The 17,802-nt window shown below is 41.0% G+C and overlaps 1 protein-coding gene across 5 annotated transcripts in view; it reads left to right on the plus strand.

The window, feature by feature from the left end:
• The first annotated feature begins 4,849 nt into the window (after window positions 1-4,849).
• PACSIN2 (protein kinase C and casein kinase substrate in neurons 2) overlaps window positions 4,850-17,802 on the plus strand; it is a 55,936-nt gene continuing 42,983 nt past the window's right edge. For 3 of the 5 annotated variants that reach the window (XM_059471674.1, XM_059471679.1, XM_059471680.1), the window contains exon 1: window positions 5,376-5,498. The gene's annotated coding sequence lies outside the window, so the exon portion shown is untranslated. Of the gene's footprint in view, window positions 4,962-5,375; window positions 5,499-16,404; window positions 16,423-17,802 lie in introns of those variants that run through there. The other 2 variants (XM_059471675.1, XM_059471678.1) reach the window with 2 other exon arrangements.

The raw sequence follows: 17,802 nt of genomic DNA on the forward strand, positions 1-17,802 counted from the left end.
AAGCCTGTTTCAGCTCTGACTGAGAGGACTTAAATCTGAGTGACTGTGAGCAGACAAGCTCTTAGTTCTGAGTAACTAACTGTGGCCTTGGGCCAGTCATCCTCCAAATGTATCTCACAGAGAACTGTTTTGGCTTTCTGGGGAGCAAAATAAATCGGAAATAACAGTTCTCAAAAGTTCTGACTTTAGCTAGTATAATAACTTGCCAGGCAGAGCTGATAATAAATGTGTGTCTCAGTCCTAAAATACTGTTCTTCATATGCTCCAGTGCTCCCTGGCATAAGGACAGTATTGTATGAAGAATTAAATGGACAAGCTCTAAACAGCTACAGGAATTGTTATAATGGCATCAGGGTAGAAGGAGTTTATTGTTAGAGTTGAATAGTGGGGCTTGCTTCCTGGGCACTAACCTTTCTCCCTATTAATTCTTTGACATGGAAGGAATTAATAAGATTCCCAGAGAATAGCTTCTGTACATGGCTTGAGGAACTTAATTAATATAAAAAACAGTATTATTCCTAAAGCTACTTCACTACTGTTGGCTTTACAATAGGACTTCTGCCTAAAATGTCCCTGTCTCCTGATTCACTTCCTGCTATAAACTCAGCAGAACAATAGCCAATTCACAGAAGATATATAGCCCTGCATTTCATCAGCAGAACATGTCAGGCAGAGCTCATTTATCTGTGGTAGAGGAAGGGCTTTACTGTGGCACTCTGAACTGGTGCTGTTGCTCGAGCAGTTGCTGTTGAGTTGGCTTGGATGGAAATTACAGAAAGGAGCTGCCATCCCGTACCTGCTTTGAGACAGGAGTTCACTCCAGCCTCTGGGGCAGTGGGAAGGACTCTGTGCCCGTGGTGCAGAGGTATCCATTTATGCTGACCTGTGTGGCTTCTTAAAAAAAAAAGCCAACAAAACAAACAGAAACTTTATTCCTGTCTTCTCTGCAGAAAACAAATGCCGATAGCTGGGAAAAGCCGAGTTTAGCCACAATGTTGTTTAAAATTCCATTATTAAGAGGAAATAGGAGCATAAATGAATATCTTGGAAAAATTCGTTGTTTTATACTGAATTGTAGGAAGTTGTATGGGCTAGACTCTATGTTTTTCCACCTTTTTTAAGTTGCCTAGGCAAGCTCTCCATACTTGAACTTTCCCAGTAATGGCAATCACATTGATACCTTTGCTATTGACAGAAAGTCTTGTGTGCCTTAATTATTCTGCAATTTTGTACCTATTAAAAGTAAATAATTCACATCTGAGGTAGCCACAGACAACTGCTGTAAAATAGAAAAGTTTGGACAGTATGAAACAGTATTTAAAAACACTCATGAAAAATAAGAAGACAACAAAAAGTACTTCAGACAAGAACATGGCTTTTACTTGAAAGGTTCTTTCCCAGTGAAAGCTGGGGAGTGAAACAGTGAAATTCATTGATTTGAGTGGAATGAAATTTAATAATCTGAAATTTATTGTCATTAGTTGGCATATATAGTCACTAATGGCATTACATTTGCAAGGAAAATAGGATTTAAACTTACATTTGAAGTGTAAATAATGATTATAACCCATGGAGTTTCTTAGCAAGAGAGAAAGAGTTTGAAGAGAATTCTGAAATGTTATGGCAGCAGTCAAGAAACACAAAATTTGTTCTGAGTGAAGGCAAGAGACAGAATTTCTTTACAGGGAAAGTACTAGTGCCTGAAAGGACACATGGAATTTCTGAGGACAGCAGAAGAAACAAGAAGCATATTTAAAAATAGATTGTGTTAAAAGTAAAAATAACCGTGGGATACTTATCTAAAATGAGAGGATTTTTTTTCCCTCCACAAACTTCCTGTCCCATTCCTAACAGTCTGAATCAAATGCTCACCAGTGGAGCTGGAGAGACTGTCAGCTGTTCTTCTAAGGAAAAAGATTACCTTAATCTTTCACTGGATGTCACATTTTCATGATAACTGAAAATGTACAGAGAACAACTGCTTTTTAATACTTAGGAAAAAAAAATCAAAGTACCAAAATCAAAATTATTAATATGGTGGAGTGTGATTCTTTACATAAGTAAATTATTCATGCCATCATAATAGTGTCATCTTGCTGGGATCTTGCATCACTGATGATAGATATAATTAGGCCACTAATCTCTTTTAATTCACTGAGAAAAACTTAATCTTTCATTATACATAAAGCCAATTTACATTAGATAAATTGAAAGAAATTGCACTTTATTAACCTTTGAGGTGTATTTCCCCAAGCAGTTTTTCAAGTGCATATATGTATTTATTCAGTGCATGTAGCCTCAAGCCCTGTATATATTTATACAGACATTAAACTGTGTTACTATGACTAATGCAGTGAAATTACTATACCTGTATGTGTATTAACCCCAGTGCAGACAAATTCTGCTTTCTTCACAGGAAGAGCAATAGTGTTGATTCCAAAAGTACATTAAGGTGACTCTAGTAATGTTGCTTCCAAATTGTTTCAAATAATACACTTGGAATGGGGTAAAAACTTGGCAGTTAAAAATGCATTTTCAAAACTCTGGCAACATTATTGTCTTACTGCTTCCAAAGGTGTCTAGGCATTTTCATTTAAGTGTCAAAAGGATAGAAAACATCTTGCAAGCAGAAAAGAATATTCAGCAGGCTCAAAAATACTATTCCCTAAAGTGGCGCCTTGAGAAACTTCCAAATATTAAATTAAGATGTTCATAAAAATTGCCTTTTGGTAAGCTTTCTTTTTTCCAGCTAATAGTCTTGATTTTTTTATCTCCAAAATTATTATTTAATAGCATTTATAAATATATTTTATAGCAGTTATAAAGATGGGAGTTGAATCATACAGATGTTTAAGTGAAACACTGAAAAACAAATCTGAGTCCAGTTGTTTGTACAAAAATGTTGTATAAATTCCTCATTTCTGATCAATCTCCATTCCCTTGGAAGCCAGAACCAGTTGAAATTCCATATGAAGGTGACTCCCAAATAACATACTGCCTTTCCACTATGACACAAGGGCTAAATTTATTGCACCTATATGTGTGTGTGTACATTCTATATTCTATATATATTATATATTATCTATATAAAAAGTATAATAAGTGTATATATGGAAATACAGTAAAATATATGTAAATGGAGTAATACATTGTATACAATTTCCATGTACATATTACAATGTAATATATATAATTATATGTTATATATATATAATGGGTAAGCAGTATATCAGCCTACCTAACTCAATACATGGGAATAGCTGATTTGAAGAATATTTTCTTCATTGTTAATAGACTCTCTGATAGTTTGTGTCACCAGACTCGGGACTTGCAGATACATTTCTTACTCCTTTTACAGTAATTGTGCCCAAACTGGCCCAAGATAAGAACGTGGGCCCTGGTTTTCACAGGGAGTAGCATAGATGCAGTCAGCCCAGGGTTTGTGCACAATGGAGTGGTTTTGGGGCACAGGGTGGTAGCACTCAGTGAACTCTGTGTGGAATAGTTGGGGATTTTCTGTGCCAGCCCACCCCAGGCTGCAGGTTCTGTCCTCTGCCAAACTGGATTTCCCTTTCATGGCAGTATGAGCTCTGTCCTATGATTTACGCTGAATTCCTGGTCTGTTTCTTCCATCTTTGAACAAGTTTGAGCATTATTCAAGCAAACAAAGAGATGAATGACTGTTTTGATGTTAGGTTGAAGAAAGTCTAAGTGTTCTGGCATGGAGAATTTCCAGCTTTGACAATCCTCTAGGCAAAACAGAAGCTTAATTCCTTACAGAAAGAGCTGTATTTATGATTGTGTATGTCCCCTGTAGTGTGCTGTAAAGAAAGCTTGATCTCACATTAATGAGAGAGACTAGAAAATTAAAGTGCAGCTCTGGTCAGAAGTGTAAGAAACAATAAATTACAAGACTCCTCCTCTCAAATGTGAACTTTTAACTTTCAACACAGGAGAATGAGGAAAGGAGGACTAGGGAAGGGAGAAATCATGTTAAATCTTAGGAAGCTTACCAACCTGGCCAAATTTTACAGTAATGTTAATAGCAATCAATTCAAATCCATTTGTCAAGGACATTCAGAAGATAAATTTTATCCCGGTGTTATGGTTTTACAATCCTACTCAACTAATCTAAGTGAACTAAAGTTAATGAGTCACAGACTGAGTGAAAGAGTACAGGAAGACTTGGCGTCGATCTGATTATATGCAGACTTGCATAAGAAACACGGCCAAGAGGAAAGTACTGTTTTGCAGCCCTATCCAGTGATCCAGAGCCCTTGCTGTCCTCGAACCGGGCTGTCCCCGGGGACAGCGCTGGAGGCACAGCACTGATGAGAAGGGCAGATGGGAGGGAAATGCAGAAACTAGCGGCGAAGGCAAAGGCTGAAGGGACGAAGGAAGGTCACCGTGGTGGCTGCTGCTTGGAACTTGACGTAGTTCTCTGTCTAAAACAAATCCGAAAGATAGGCGAAGGCCTGAGTACCAGTTCTGATACTGGTAGAGAACAGCGTAGCTCCGCGGAGAGCGGTGTACCCAAGCCAGCAGTGCCATGGCAGAGGCGGCCCCTGTCCTTGAGCCGTGCCCGGGGCAGCTGCGAGCCCGGCCCGGCCCCGAGCGGGCGCTCCCGGTGCCGCAGTGCCGGCGGAGCGCCCCGCGCTGTGCGGAGCGGAACCAGCGCCGGCAGCGCTGCCGGGCGCCGAAAAGTCCCGGACACTTCCCGGGATCTGTCAACTCGCTCGCATTTCGCTCCGGGAAACAACATCTGCTTATTCACGGTGCCCCGCAGTGGAAACGGGACACGGACGCAGTGTTATTCCCGCCGCGCCCTGCCACGTTTCGCAGCGCTCCTGTCACGGTTTCCTACACTCGGACACCTGGCTGACGCTGCGGCCGGCCGGGCCGGGCAGTCGCTGCCCCCGGGGTGAGCCCGGCGGGATCCAGGCTGGTCGGAGCCCCCCGAGGTGAGCCCGGGCGGGGTCCGGGGCGGTCGGAGCCCCTCGGGGTGAGCCCGGGCGGGGTCCGGGGTGGTCGGAGCCCCTCGGGATGAGCCGGGCGGGGTCCGGGGCGGTCGGAGCCCCCCAGGGGGAGCCCGGGCCGGGGGCGGTCAGAGCCCCCCGGGGTGAGGGCCGGGCGGGGTCCGGGGCGGTCGGAGCCCCTCGGGGTGAGGGCCGGGGGGCGGGGCCGCGCGCGTGGCTCTGGCTGTCCCCGACGGTCACCGGGGAGCGCGCGCTGGCCGCGGGCGCGCGCACCGGCCCTCACCGCCCCCGACGGGGAAGCGGCGTTGATTGGCAGTCGCGGGGAGCCAATAGACGGCGACGGAGCGGGAGCTTGCCCGCGCTCTCGGCCAATGGGAAGGCGGCTGGGCGGGCGCCAGGGGGCGGGCGGGGGCGGTGGCGCCGAGCGGAGCGCCGGGGTCGGGTCGGTTCCACCGCGCTCTCGCCGTCTCGTCACCCCCACCCCCGCCGAGCACGGGCGACGGGCAGGTCCCGGCGCTGCAGGTGAGGACCGCTCCGCGCCCCGGGGCCCCGCCTTCGGGAGAGGCTCGAGCTGGCGGCCGGGTTGGGATCCCCGTCGGAGCCGTTGGGCAATGGCGGGCGGTGGGTCCGGGCGGGGGGAGCCGCCGGTGCCGCGGCCGCGCCGGCGGCGCTGCCCGTGCTGGGGTCGGGCCGAGCGGGCCGGGCCGGGGAACGACCCCCGGGGAGCCCGCTGGGTGCGGGTCGCCCACCCCACGGCGCTGCGGCGGGCGCGGGGAAGGTGAAGCTCTCCTTGCACGGCGCCAGGCGGGGAAGGGCAGGGCCGGGGCTTGCGAGGGATGACGACACTGGCTCGGTTCCTGTAGGAGGGGAGAGAGAGCTCCCTGCTCGGGGAAGTTTAGTGACCCACTCGGTGGCGGCTTTGGTTTGGGGAGGAAAGGAAGGCGAGGATGGAGTCCTAAACTTGAGCAGCTGGGTTTTGACTCGAGGCTTTGAAATCCCGGCGCCCCGGATGGTGGCAGGTAGCGATGCTGGTTTGGTGGGAGGAGATGTTTTACGGGGAGAGTGAGGTTTTAGGCAGCTCAGTCCCTCCTGAGTACTGGTAATGACCCAGCTCATTCAAGCTTCTTGGTCTTGCCGTTGCCGCCTTCTGTCTTGACTTTGCCTTTTTTGGCTTATGGAAAGAATCTGCTCATGTCCCAGAGCGAAATGTGTGTGTGAGAGACAGACAGACATCTCTTTATGTGCACTGAGGCTACCTGGTTAGGGAAGGACAGGATGGGTACAGTGTCTGCCTGGCTCGCTGTATCTGTCCCTCTCGGCTGTCTCTGCTTGCAGTGACTCAGAAGCTGATAGATTTAGTCATCCTTTTGCCTGAGCACTGAAGGAAGCCAGAAAGACGCAAGTGCCATACGCTATCCTTTGTAAACTGAACATTTTGAAAACCAAATGCAGTCTTGCAGTTTTAAACGCTTGAATTACTTGATTAAAATAGTAGATTAGCTAGGATAATTTAAAGCTAGTTCACCACTCCTTAAGTGTACTGTACCTGTTTGTGTAAGTTTGATCATTTGACGCAGACTGGGGAAAAAAAAACAAGCCATGGATGTGCAAGGCACTTTTGTTTCTGTTGTGCTCCACAAGCTCCTGCTTAAAAGGCTATCACGAGACTGCTCTCTCTTGCTGTTGGGGAATGAGTGAGGGATTCCCTTCTGCTAATTGGGATTTAATGCCAGCATCTGTTCAGCTCTTCTTTAAAGCCAAAAACCTTTCCCTTTTAAAAGTTAAAACGGTAGTAGTGCATTATGATAAGAGCCATAGTGAAGGCTGCATTATGTAAGCAACTGAGTTTTCATTCTGCTTTTAGTGCAATAAAAGGATCATTCTCAAACTAAAAGAGTTTGCCAGCTGTGTTTCAGTTGGTCAAAACTTGTTAATTGCATTCTTTACTATTATGGTTATTAACACTGAATGCTCATGTGCCCTCTGTTTTATACCTGTACCTGCCTGAAATTATATTTTGTCAAACTTGCAATTTGCCTTCAAAGATAGTAGTTATATTCTGCCAATTATGGCTGAATCAGCTTAAACAGGAGCACATATTAGCATAAGGAGCATGTCTGCTGAGCACAGTGCAGCATCCTTTTAGAGATCCCTGATCTCTGTTCACCGCAGCTTCAGTGTGGTGAGCAGAAGAGGTGTGCAGGTGCCACCTTGCTGTGACTGTTCTGTGCTCAAGTGCTCCATGCTCCCTTTGGGAAGTAGTTTACAAATCTGGATCAATTTTTCCCTTTTTTTCTGCCTTTGAAATACCATCATAATAAAATGGCTTTTTGATTGTGGTCTAGATCATCGTAGTCTATGAATGTTTTTAAACAGTGCCTTCAGAAAATACCTGGATGATACATCTTTCTGGTGGGTAAATGTCTACTTTCTTTTCTTGTGACAAGCCACTTGAATGTTGGTCTGAAATCAGTGAACCTGTTATTTTTAGCAGGTGACATGTTTGGATGATTTAGTGTCAGGAATGAGAAGTTTTGTTCTCGTGGTCTGTCTGTGGAGCACATGGACACCTTTTCCTGCTCTAGAGCTGAATGAGCTATGTGCTTAAAGATATCCACATGTCAGTTCTGTGCTTCTGATGGTGGTTAAAATGAGCCTGGATGTGACTGTGTGTTGAATGGGTAGCCTGTAAATGAAGGCTAAGAAAATTCTGTGTTCATTGCAGGAACTGGATGAAATGCTTAGCAGTGCTGCCAGTCAAAAGTTGTCTCTGCTTGTACAAATCTGTGTTGTAATGCAAAGTAGCTAAAAGGTAGCTTTGTTTCTTATTTGGTGTCTGGTTTTCTTACTGTAGCAGCTCCTGGAAAAACTGCATCTTCTCATGCATTGAGCCAGGAGAAGACTAGATGCAGACTGAAGATGGTGTTTGGTTTGATTTGTTTTTGTTTTTTTTTAATATATTTTTTAAACATCCATATAAACTAATACATGAGTGCCTTTTTAGATCTTAGAATCTCTGCTTTTTAAAAGAATACTATGATTTAATGACTTTCTTGTTGCCTGAGGCCTGGAATGAAATGTCTAATGCTTGAATTTAAGACTAGTCTGTGAGACCAACAACTTCTTTGTAACATGGGATTTAATTCAAACTCTGTCATAATCCCCAGAACTTCAGGAGGTGACACTGTTCTTTTCAGCTAAACCCAGTTATTGATTTTTTACTTAATGTAACGATGAATTATTCCCAGGAGATGAAAAGGAAGAAGTAGGAACTACAAGAGTGATGTAACTGTGCTGAGGTAAACTGAGCTAAGTGTTGTGTGATTGAATAGAATGCTGTGTTTAATGTGAATGTAACGTGGCTGCTTGGCTCACTGGGGTTGAGAATAACCTGGAGCTGCTGTGCCCTGTGGTTGGTTCACAGTCTCCACAATCCAATATGTCACAAGACTTGAATTGTTGTTCCTTTGTGTTATCCTTTAAGGTGCCATGCTTAGGAGAGGGGAATAATCCAAATTTCTCTAATGGTGTTGGTCTAGAATCTGCCTTGGTGAGTGCTCCTTGGAGTGTGAGGGATTCTGCTTCAGCCCCTGGTGCACTTGCTTAGAGTCCTGTGGATCTTGGTGGACAGGATGTGTCAATATTTGAGGAGGTTCCCAGCCCTAATTAGTAAATAGGGGTAGAACTAACATGGCTGTTGTAACACTGCACAGTAATGAGCTCCGAGGCAAAAAGAAAACGTCTCTCAGACTTTAAGTTAGGTGGTTTGGCTCAAGTTTTTAGATTATGCAAATATTTTAAAACTGTTGCGGCTTACACAAGGTATTGTAAACATTTTGATAGTATTGGAAACCTGTATCTCAAACTGTTTGGCTTTGGGCCAGTGCTTATTGTTAATCCTTTCTGCTTGTGTAGGACTCTGCTTTAAAGAACTAATTCCAAGGCATCCAAAGACCAAAAATTGTAAACAACATTCTTTGCCTTTTATCACATACCCTAGAGCAGTGAATGACAGACTACAGTATGAACAGCAGAAATGGTGTGAATGAGAAATCTCTATGGTATTATTAAACATTACTTTGACAGAGTTTTACTGAAACCAAAAAGGATGGATTTTATGTCATCTTTTGACATAAACTTGTAAATGTAACATAGTACATGCCCTGAAAATGGGCACCACTCAGACTTTAAGTGACACTGTGGATATGAAAGTTTGTTCTAAATATCTTCTTATGTCTATTGTGATTAATGCATCATGGAATCCTGCTGTACTTGCAAGCTCTTAGCTTTTGATATAAAGTAATAAGTCATTTGCTACTAATAAAACTGGCTGCCCTTGCTGTTACTGTACTGTTCATCCTGAAGTCCTTGTTGCAGAAGTGTGATATTCTTTCTGTGGTATTTTACTGTGTCTTTGTGCATGAGTAACACAAACAGAGCTCATAAGTCTGACTTCCATGTGTGATTGTACGTTAATCTCTCCCACATACCAGGTAGGTCTATTGCCACCTGGTGATTGTAGCAACAAAATGTGTATGTTGACTGGGCTCCAGAAGGCCTAGCAGAGTTTTTGTGCCTGGCACCTCACAGCCAGGGTTTTGGGTTACAAAATGAGCTTGCACAGAACTTACCTGGCATAGCAATTGCCAGCAAATATTTTAAAAAATAGCAAATATTTAAATATTCAAAAAATATTTAATAGCAAATATTTAAAAAAACCTCTTATTTCAATAAGAGGCTTATTTCAATAGCCTCTTATTGAAATAAGAGGTTTTTTTAAATATTTTTTTTATTCTCGATAGCAGAAGAGCAGCCATACTTGATTAACTTCAAAGTAATATGACAAAGAATATAATGAGCTAATTTCTAACTTGATAGGTTAAATAAAAGGTGCAGGGTGAATATGCTTAATATGTCCTTTTAAAAGGGGTAATGTGAAGTACAGATTTCGATAAATAATCTGCAGTGAGTCAAAGGACAAATGGGACGTGATTTTGGTTGGACTTGAACCTCTCATCCTCTCCATTAATTAAGGCTTTCTTGACAATTTGACAGATACCTACCTCCCTGCTGAGTGCAACAATGCTGCTTTCTTTTTGGGAGAAATGATAAATGGATAGTAAACAGGTGCAGATCTGTTAAATGAACTCTGTGTTTAATGGAACCACATGTATGCAACATCAACTTGTAGGCATGCTTACTTCCACAGTTCTTGAATAATATTCTCAAAAACATTTTTCCAAAGTGTTCAGGTTCTCTTCATCCCTTAACAGCTAAAGATAAAAGCTTCAAAACTCATTTTTCAATTACCTGAAATAATCTAAGTACTCAAAGTAATCTGATATCTGGTCAACATATAATTGTGCTTAATTTCTAGGCACTGCTGGACAGCTTGCTTTAAGGTCTAAAGGGAACTCATTTGAAGGAAATCACTTCTAAGTTCTTGCTGTGTTGAGTGAGGTTACGGTTCCATTCCAAAATGTGAACACTGTTCATCCTGTTTTATGTAGGAGAAACTGGGTAACCATTTCCTTTACACAACTGTTCATTAGTTTTTGTGTGTTAGAGAGCTTCACATAAAGAATGCTGTCAGTCTAGTGTCATTCAGATACAGATGGAAATAAATTGAGTGGTTAGCTTTCCCTCTTTTGTGCAATTAAATTCTTAGAAACTGTTACACCCATACCTGGGAGTATTGCTTTCTCACTGATTATTATGTTAGGGCTCTGAGAGTTGAGGTTTTTGTTGTTTTCAAAAGCTGGTGCAACTGAAAGTAGTAACAGCCAGCACATAGGGATAAAGAATGATCAACCAAATAACTTTTGATTCGTAGTGCCACTTCCCAAAGCACATTTCCATGCTGTCTTAAGCAAACAGAGTTCTAAATGGGAAGTTAAGTGAAAAAAAAGTTTTATTCTGTTCCTGTGTCATTGATGGCCTATGGTGAGATGCCCACAGTTGGATGCCAGCTGCCCACCAAACAACTCTGTCACTCTCTTTAACTGGGTAGGGTAGAGAAAATATAACAAAAGGCTCACAAGTTGAGATAAGGACAGAGAGAGATCATGCTCCAGTTATGATCATGGGCAAAACATACTTGATTCAGGGAAAATAACATTTTAAGTCAAATCAGAGTAGGGTAGTGAGGAATAAACCCAAATCTTAAAACACCTTCAACCAACCCTCCCCTTTTCACAGGCTCAGCTTCACTCCTGATTTTCCTGCCTGATTGGCACAGGGTGACAAGGAATGGGGGTTGCAGTCAGTTCTTCACACATTTATCTCAGCTACTCTTTGCTCCTCACACTCTTTCTCTCCTCCCACAGGAGACAGCTCTCCACAGACTTCTCCAACATGAGTTCTGTCAAGCTGCAGTTCTTCACAAACTGCTGTGGAGTGGGTCCTTTCCAGGGAGTCAGTCCTTCAGGAGCAGCCTGCTCCAGTGTGGGTTCCCCAAGGGTCACAGGTCCTGCCAGGAGCCTGTTCCAGGCTGGGATACCCATGGGGGGTCACAGTCCCCCTTGGGCTTTCATGGCTCCTCTGTGGGGTCCTCCATGGGCTGCAAATTTGGCTGTATCCTCAGGAGCATGTGTTGGAGATGACTTTAATGAATAGGCAGTTTTGGTATGTGGATCATGCATTAGCATTCTCTAGACATTTTAAGCTATTATTATTTGATTAAACAGATTTTAATTGCTGCTTCTCTTAAAAGATATAATTAGGTTGATTATCCAGTTGCTAATAGTATGCAGAAGAAATGCAAAGGAATGATTAATAAACTCAGTCCAGGAAAGAACCATTTGAATCATCTGATCTTTTCTGAAAAACACCGTCCCTAGGACTTGTGTGAATGGATCCCTGTTGGAATTTGATACATCCACAGAGAAAATTTCCCCTTTAGGTAAAATGGGTGTAGAGTCTACCACAACCCTGTTAGTTGCCCACTTAGCTAATTAGTCCTACTGCCCCTAACAGGGTAATCTCTCTGATGTATAGTCAGATAATAAATACTTCTGGCTGCCTACCTAACAGCACTTTATTTATATCCTAAAATTCATTGAGCACGTTCAGCTGAGTGTTCTGCTCCATTTCAGAATTCCTCAAACTTGATACTTAAAATATTAGTTCATATTTATGAGATAGGGAAATTAAATTTTGTCTTGGTATAGCCCAATGTGAATTGCAAATTAGGATCTTTAGGTTGTGCTCATTTCAGCAAACAGTCTAGAAAGGTTTATCAGCACTGATTTTGTTCTTATTTTATATTTCCTCAGGCTTTTTTAAAATCTGTCTGGACAGTAGATCAGTCACGTTTCCTGATCTGTTCACAGGTCACCAATAATAATGGTAAATAGCTTAGCAGTAGCTTGATTAACACGTCCAGCTTTGTAGTATTTCTTGACTCTGTCTTTTCAGGGCTTAAAACAAATGTAACATCAGACTGAGCTTGTATTATTCTGCATCTTGATCAGAATAACTAAACCATCACTCAGGATGGTGTCCTCATAAAAAAGAAAGTGATGCTAAGGGTTTGGTTGTATAGTATCTTTCTTTTTACTATGCAATAATAATTATCAACTTGGTATGCTCAGATGGAATCTCGCTTGTTCTGTTTTAATTGATTTATCCTGGTTCTGGCCAGGACAAGTTAATTTATGCAGTAGGCAGGAGGGGCATGGCCAGGACCTGGAGGTTATTCTGTACCACATCAGGTAATTTTCCAGGGATGGGGGCAAAGGCTCCCTTCAGGAGCATGAACGAGGGAGTGCCTGGGCATTGCCAGGGTGTTTTTTTGTTCTGGGCCTGCTAGAGCATCCCAAATTGTATTTTAAAATTCTTGAACAAAACCTAGCTTGGGCTCCTAAGTCCTTTTAATTTCTAATTTGAAGGCTAATAATTATACCACTCAGATATGATTATTTGTCAGCATTCATCTTCTGCCTTGTTACTACATTAAAGTGAGTGATAGCATTGTTGTGAAGGTGGTTACAGTAAGGATAATAAAGAAGCTTTAAAAATATTTGCAGTCTACCAATGCAACTATTTATGTGTTCATTCTGCTATCTTCTGTCATTTCTAGCTTTTGTTATATTTGTTACTGTGAACTTCCCCTCTTTTCCACTTCACATAGAGGTGTTTTTGCAGGTAATGTGGTTTTCTTCTTCTAATGTGGATTTGGGGACAGCTATTAAAAAAGTCTTGTGTAATTATCTGTTATTCTCATATTATATAGTAATATTAAAATAATGCTGAAGTAATATTGTTTTATCAGGCTGCCAAAGCTGATCTTCTCAGGACAGGATGACTTTAGTTGTCATCCATTCTCTCTTGGGGGTATGGATGCCTGGAGCTCCTTCATGGGGAATGCAATGTGCTGTTGGAGTTGGGACACTGTCACCTGTAAATCCCATACAAATTTAGCAGTTGGGAAGGTGAAACATGCAACATACGTGGGTGGGACCAGAGGGTCCCACGAGAATGTGCCATTCTCCTTCCCACAGCAGCTCATTGCAGAAGGAGCTGTGTGTGTGTTGTGTCGTGTAGTGTGCATTAGTGGCCTCTGGTGGATACCACTTAGTGCTGGTGTGGTGCAGAGACTCTGTGGAGTGTTAAATGTTCTTTAAAGTTGCTAACATTTAAAATGAATAACAAATATTATTGCAGAAGTGTCATCACTCCTTTCTTGACCAGTCCTCTCTTCCTACATAACCACATACAAGCTCTTCAGCTGTGTGACATGTACAGTGAAGTCTGTGTTACTAAATGGGCTTGGTTTATGTTCCCAAAGGCAATAATCTCTTGTATGCCTGCTGCTTACACATAAACAATGAAAAAATCTTTTTGCCTTTCTTTCAGGATGCCAGCCTTTTCTGAAGGGTATCTTGTGTGTGGTCTGTGTACTTGCCTATTCTTTGTGTTACTGTAATGTCTTGTAGCTTGTAGACTGGCTCCAAAATTTGTTGCTGCTTCTACTTGCAGTGATAAGTAACTTCAAAACCAGTGATAGTCTGTGTTGTGACTAAAACAGGAAATCAGTTTTTCACTGTTACTCAGCTATTTGTTCTTGCTGTGTGCCCCGTGGTGGTGGTGTTTATCTGGCTGTGCTGTGTCTGGGGTTGGTTCTTTGGTCCAGCAAGAAACTTTTTATTTTTGCAGAGTCATTTTCAGCTGGATAAAGCTTAGCACCTGACTTCCCAAACAGAATCGATGGCATAGGGATGGGTCAGGAGGGATGACTGGGGATGTGGCACAAACAATATCAGTCATTGTCAGTGGAATGAATTTGTGCCAGAACAAAGTGAAGAGCTATGTGTTGAGCTATGGAGTGCAGTGAATGATTTCTGTGAAGTTGACCTGTAAAGTGAATGTTGCATGTAAACAGATGCTTTTATAATCAGATGCATGCCGGAGGTGGTCAGGTGTAATAAAGGAAGGGAATGGAATGGATATAAATGCAACATTGCTGTTTGCCCTGGCATCTGAAGCTGTGCTAGCTGAACTGCTGAAATACAACCCAGAAAGATGTGACTCTCAGCACTCACACTGTACCCTTACACTGCCTGCAGTTAAGAGAATTGCAGATATGCTTGACCTTGTTTCTTGATTTTTACCAATTTTAAATGCATGGCTGAATAGAAAATAAGTATAAAATTATATTATATTAATCAATTTAAAAGTAAACTTGTGAGTGTTTTCTGGATTTTTTTGCTTAAAATATTTTGGAGTCGAAGAAGACAATTGAAATACTTTTTAAACTTAAGTTCCAAGTGGAAAGGAGCCAAAAGTCCTTGCCTTTTTACCTTTAGAATATTCACTTGTAAATAATGTAGATGTTTCTAAAGTTTAATGCTGATAGCTTATTCTTATGTAATGAAATACAGTATTTACAGAAAAAAACCTGAATGCTTAATAATTGTTTTGAAACTCCTTGGAGATGATTTAGATTAATCTATTGGCACATTATTGTTAAGCCAAGTGTTGAAGAAATAGCTTTGAATTTCAATTCAGTATTTAATTTCCAAAATTGATGTAATTTTGTGGAAAGAATCAAGTGTGTTTTTATAATGTTAATATCTTCTTTCCTTTTTTTTTTTTTTCATTCTCCTAGGGTAAAATCTGGGTGTACAAAAACCCCATGCCATTGCTGTCATTTCCTAGACTGAAAAACTGCTGCTTCTATACCCTATTAAAACCTCTTTGGGTTTGTGTTTTTGGATGTTTGTTTTTTGTGCTTTATGAGGGTTTTTTGTCAATTTGGTGGATTTTGTTTGGGTCTTGTTGGTTTGGAGGTCTTTTTTGGGTTGATTGGTTGGGTTTGGTTTTGGCTTTTTTTAGAATTATTGGAATTTGAGTAGTAGATTTAGTTAGGTTACTTTTGTTCTGTGGTACTGTCCAATCTGCTTTCTTGGCTATTCTGAGTGCACTACTACACCACCAGATTTATTTTTCTTTCAGCAGGTGCTTAGATTGGCTGGCAGAGAACATCTTAGAACAGTATGGCAGAACATTCTGTGGTTTTCTTTGTTTAATTGTTGTCTGCACTGGTAAAGGTGCCTGGGATATCCTGAATGTGTTGTCTCTTCATTGAGCTAGGACCAAATTTATTGGTTATGTTCGTACACAAAAATTTGAAGAAATAAAGGACAATCCATATGGTTTTAAGTGCTCTGTATGTGAACCTTAAAATTTATTTGAAGTGAGATTTGATCATAAAATTGGTTTGAATTTGGCTAAGAAATTCTTTGTCCAAAGTAGTATATACACAGCTGCTTCTGCTTTGGCTTGTTGCATCCCTGGATCAGAGAGCAACATGTGGGTTTAGTCTGGATCAAATGATGACTCCATTTTTAGCTCTTGGTTTAGAATAGGCCATTCCATAGCTTTTGGTAGAATGTAAATCCTGTGGTGTGTGGTGCCATGAGTAAAATCTGTGCTGGGCAATGTTAATCCTTGTCAGGTCAGTCCCAAACAGATCCATAACTGATAAACACAAATAGATGAAACAAGGATCATACAGTGATTCTGAATTTATTTAGGGCTGTGCAAGATAACCTGTAGTTTCTATGTTTTATACTTTGATTAGTCTGATAAAATATGATGTGGTTTCTGTTTCTAGAGAGAACCACTTTGCTGGGGTTTTTTTACTGGCCCTGTACAGAAACTAAAACTCTGATTGGAGATCTCCCCTTTATCCCTCCTCCCCTTTCTTGCAAAAGAGGCTGGATAGGAAGCACCTTTGTTTCTACTTGTTGTTAGGCATTGCAGAAACACTTTGTGTAATTTAAGGAAAAGTAGTACTAAATTTAGCATGTAATTAATGTGTTGCTGAACAAAATTACTAGTTTTACAGTAATAATTTTAGAAGCTTTTATATCACTGCAAAGGTGTCTTATTGCACATCAAGAAAGAAATGAACAGGTTTGGAAGTTTTCAAGTACATCTAAAGGTATTTTATTTGGTTTGAGTTTTTTTATTTGCATTTGCATTATTTATTTCACATATTGATTATTTCATACGTACAGATAAAATACTATGTTTCCTGAGTGAATATTGCTATCCCAGTATAATATCTTTATCTTTTGATATGATTTGATATGAGTTATGAATCATTTTAGTATTTCAGTTTTGAAGTTTATAGTATGTTTGGGTTTTTTGTAATTTTCAGGGTTGTGTAAACGTCTAATTTATCTATAGTCACTGGGATGCAATTTATTAGGTAGGAAAAATACCATCAAAATCTGTTGTACAAATTGGCTCTTTAAAGCTGGAGATTTTATAAACATCCTTCTCAAAATATGTTTTGAATTTGCCAAGGAAAAATGTATCACATTAATCCTTCAATTTTTTTTATTGCAGTGAATAGTTAGAGAACAAAGTTATGTAATCTCATTTCAGGAAAAAAAAAACCATTTATGAAAATCTTATGAAACGCTCTTTGTAATGCAATACCAATTAACTTGTGCAGTGTTCAACCCTGCAAATGGAGAGAAATAAGCAATGTAGAACTTATAGCTCTTGTTAAATTGCTTTGTCAGCTGTTGTTGCAATCCTCCAGGAATCTCCACATTGCTTCCCAGAACGAATTAAATTTGAGCTACTTTTTCCAGTTATGCAGCTGAAGCGGCTCAAGAGAATTATTGGAATGTGCAAAGAATAGCACATTGCACCTAGGCTTTGACATTTGAATTTATGTAGCTGTGAGTACTGAAAGAGCTCCTGGAAGTCCAACCACATAAGCTTGAAAAGACATTTATATCTTGTTTCCCAGTTGGTTTTCTGTCCTAAGGGGAGGGTAGGAAAATCATCTCAGGTGAAAGACAAGTACAAGTAGGGATTTGGCATATATATGTCAAATATATAAAATGAAAATGCAGTGGAGTTTTATCTAAAGCTAGGCTGCTGATACTTAAATATTCAAGCAAGAACTTAGGTATTTGAAAATTCATTTAAGAATTTCTTATTTGATTCCTTCTGGTTTTCTCTGGAATTCAGAACATGATACAGAATTACTTGTTATCTGTGTTGGGCTGAGTAAGCCTTATGGAAGTAACTTGGCTCCAAATCTTGAAATCATTGAATATATCCTGGAATATTACTGCTGAAATGCCTTAACTAGAGGAATGTAAAATATGAATTTAGAGGTTTTCAAAATTTGGATAAGCTTTCAGTGCCTTTATCTTATAGGCAAAAGTGCTGGCTTTGTACATGGATATATTGGATCCCTTGAGCCTGAAGTTTTTCTCATAGCTAAAAGGACCCTTCCTGTGTAATTGTCTCATGATTACTTTGTATCAGTGACATCAGGAGGAACTTTTTTCAACCTGTC

Source organism: Ammospiza nelsoni, chromosome 5, assembly GCF_027579445.1.
Source record: "Ammospiza nelsoni isolate bAmmNel1 chromosome 5, bAmmNel1.pri, whole genome shotgun sequence".
Taxonomy (NCBI): domain Eukaryota; kingdom Metazoa; phylum Chordata; class Aves; order Passeriformes; family Passerellidae; genus Ammospiza; species Ammospiza nelsoni.